The sequence below is a fragment of the Pteropus vampyrus genome, unplaced genomic scaffold (genome assembly GCF_000151845.1).
Source record: "Pteropus vampyrus isolate Shadow unplaced genomic scaffold, Pvam_2.0 Scaffold42, whole genome shotgun sequence".
NCBI lineage: Eukaryota > Metazoa > Chordata > Mammalia > Chiroptera > Pteropodidae > Pteropus > Pteropus vampyrus.
Window position 1 is genome coordinate 2,085,890 of NW_011888823.1, and position 3,607 is coordinate 2,089,496.

Below are 3,607 nucleotides of genomic sequence, written 5' to 3' on the forward strand. Positions count from 1 at the left end.
TTAGGGCTGTAATCTGCGAGTCATCTCGAGGTAAAGTTTGCAGCCACAAGAGCCGCTGGCGAGTATTCTCAGGGTAAACGGGAAATAATGTGAAGTAGATAATAAAAGAAACAAATCGTTCCTTTCCCCAAAATCCTGAATAAATTTTTTAAAACATTTTTTTCATTGACCTTTTGATGTTTTTTTAAGAACCTGGGATACACATAAGTAATACACCCTCCAGTCCATGGCTCAGCCATATATTGCCACCAACATGAAATGAATCAAGTCACCAGGAATTTCCAAATGCATTACAGGTTATCATTAAGACTCTCTGTATTGGTCCTTTCTAAGAAAGGCAGTCTCCCTTCTTATCCCCAAACCCTCCTTGTGACAGGGAACATCTAGAAGAAATCGGGGCGGGGAGGGGAAGTGAGCAAAACTACTGGAGAACAAACAATAATTTGTATTTATTTTCTTTATAAATACAAACTAACTAATTGAATCCCCACATCAGAAAAGCTGGAAAATCCTGCCTATCGAGGTTAACAGTCACTTATCCCGGCAGCATTCTTGAACTTTTCCAAAGTTGAAGCTACTGATGATTAACTTCCAGAAATACTAGTGGCAACTATTTCAGACCTGTGAACTATCACACCTTCTCAATGTCAACAGACACCTGCATCAAGCAAATACCTCTTCAAAACGCTGTAAGATTGCATTTCATTTTGGAGAGTGACCATTCTGGCCACCCAATGGTAACACTGTTTCTCAGCCTGCCAAGGCCATGGCTGACTTTCTTGCAGGTAAAGGATCTGCATAAGCCCTGTAAATCAGCTGTTCCTGCACCAGAGGCTGAATCTGAAATCTAACTGGCAATTTTGACACCTCTACAGATGGAAACAAAAGCTCACATTTCAAAAGTTTCCAACCCAAGGAGTGCCAGTTAGACCATTTGAAACACAATCAGTTGTACAATAGGGTAGGGGAGATGTAGTCTTCCTCACAGATAAAGACAGCAGTCCAGGAAGAGTAACCTGGCCCTCTAAATTTACCAAGATTTCACTCAAGATTCTACTGCAGTACTCACAGTCTTTTATCTCTTTGACAACCAAACCCAAGAGGCTTGCCAAAATAGAATTCCAGTGGAGGGGGAGAGAAGCTAAAGAATTATGCATTAATAACACCTTTACCCACAGGCAGAACATATTTTCATCTGCACATATCACGAACTAGAGATCTTAGGTTATTAAAGGTGAAAGAGGCTAATAGTCTTTGGGATGGCTCTCTTGGGATGCCTATTTGCATAATGAAGCCAATAGATGACAACACGCCTCAGCAGTTCTTTGAGATCCACTACTCGTAGTTGCACGCAATATTTTTAATTCACTAACTAAATTACTTTGTGGAAGAGATGTGGGCAGCTAATCTCAAAACTATGCCTACAATTAATTCATGACCGTATTTGCCAATGAGAGAGCCTAATTGGTAAAGATGTACGGTTTAATTAATGTGTCTTTTGGAAAATCCTAACTTAATGCATAGATGAAGATCACCATGGATAAGGATTTAAACATTGCAACGTTATCTGCATAATCTGAACTCAAGAGTCGGGGGCCTCTGCTTGGCCCTGGATGCCCGAAGCTGGGACACCTAGAGCAGAGAACAGCTTCTGCCTGGAGCTATCCTCTATCAGAAGAAAGAAAGCTGAAACTTTTGGCTATGATCTTATTCTCATTAGTTGTTGCAGAGCCATTTTATTTAAACCATTCTTAATTCTGGAACCCAAGCTGCACAAAAAGGTTAGCATAAATGACAGGTAGTAGTATAGTAAATTGATAAAGTTGTTTTAAAAGAGAGAAATAGGGTTATTCAGTACATAGGAATAATTGAAGATTTTGCAGTTAATTCATTGCGTAACTGGTGATTTGATTGTGGAATGGTTCTACTTTAAAAACAACTCAATGTGGGTGAACAGGCAGAGCACAGAGAATTTTTAGGGCAGTGAAAATACTCTGTATGATGTTACGATGATGGGTACATGTCAGTATACTTTTGTCCAAACCTGTAAAATGTACACTTCCAAGAGTGAACCCTATGGCAACCTATGGACTTTGATGATTATGATGTGTCAATGTAAGTTCATCAGTGGTAACAAATGTACCACCTTGTGGGGGGGTGAGGATGGTGATAATGAGGGAGGCTGTGCATGTGTGTGTGCAGAAGGTATGGGAAATCTCTGTACCTTCCTCTCAATCTAGCTGTGAACTAAAACTACTCTAAAAGTCTATAAATAAATAAACTCATGGTTTGATCTACACCTAAACCCTTCATGAGTAATAATAGTAATAATAATTAATATTGACTGGATATTTATTGTGTCAAGCACTCTGCTAAGTGGTTTACATGGATTAATTTACTTATTCCTCTCAACCTCCCTGTATCGTAGGTGCTAATTATATATGCATTTCATAGATCAGCACAGAAAGGGTAATTAACTTGCCCACGATCACACAGCTAGTAAGTGGCTGAGCTGGGATTCAAACTCAGACACTGAACTATTTCATCTACTGGGAGGTCCTGCTGCAAAAGCAATACTTAGATTTTCCTCATGCTTTGTTTTTTCTATAAATGTTTGTTATAAAAAAAATATTGTGTGTGTACATCAGTCTATACTGTCATATCTCTGTAAACACCAAAAGCCATTGGGTGCTATTTTGTTAGGAGATAAATGTAAGAAGATTAATACAGAGGGCCTCCTTCCCCAAGCATTCCTGCATTTCCCTGACACTCCCTGAAATCTTCACAGCACAGCATTTACTGAGTAGCTATCTCATCAGTTAACTGGTGATGACAGTTAGTTTGACTCTTTATCTGTTAAGCCTTATTTTAATTTTGTTTGCCTTCACAAATAACTTTCTAACCCAACACACTTCATCTTTCAACTCAAAATTTGGCAAACGAGGGAAAGTAAAGTAGTTATGGTACGCACGGTAAGTGTCAGATGAGGACAATTAAAATCCGCAGAGAAGAGAAAAAAGAATATATGAAAATCAGGAAGTTTTAGGGAATTGGTCATAAGACAAGAGAAAGAAGAAAATGTTTAGAAAAGGAGTAGGAATCTGTTAGAATAAATGTGGTCCATCTAGTGGTAGAGATGCTTAGAATCTGAAATGAAGGAACTTGACAGGCAGAGATAAAGTAGGTTAAAAGATTATAAGTCATAGCTTAATTCTCCTTCTCTTTGAACACAGGATGAACTTTGTGACTTGCTTCCAAAAAATAGAGCATAGAAAGGGGAAAATAGTAAATTTACAGTAGAAAAGCCTGACAAACAGAGCCTTACCCAGGTGGTTAAGCTTAACATCGCCAGGGATAAATCATGTCGATATTGTGCATCCCCGATACGGGATGAGAAGGGCATCTTTACCTGCAGGATGTTTTCCTCTAAATCTACAACTCAGTCTGATCATGAGAAAAATGGCAGGTAAACCCAAACTGAGCCCCATTCTACAAAATACTTGACTCTTCAAAACCATCAAGGTCACGAAAAATAAGAGAAGATTTTGAAATTGTCACAGATCAAAAAAGTCTAAGACGTGATGACTAAATGCAATGTGGAACCAGA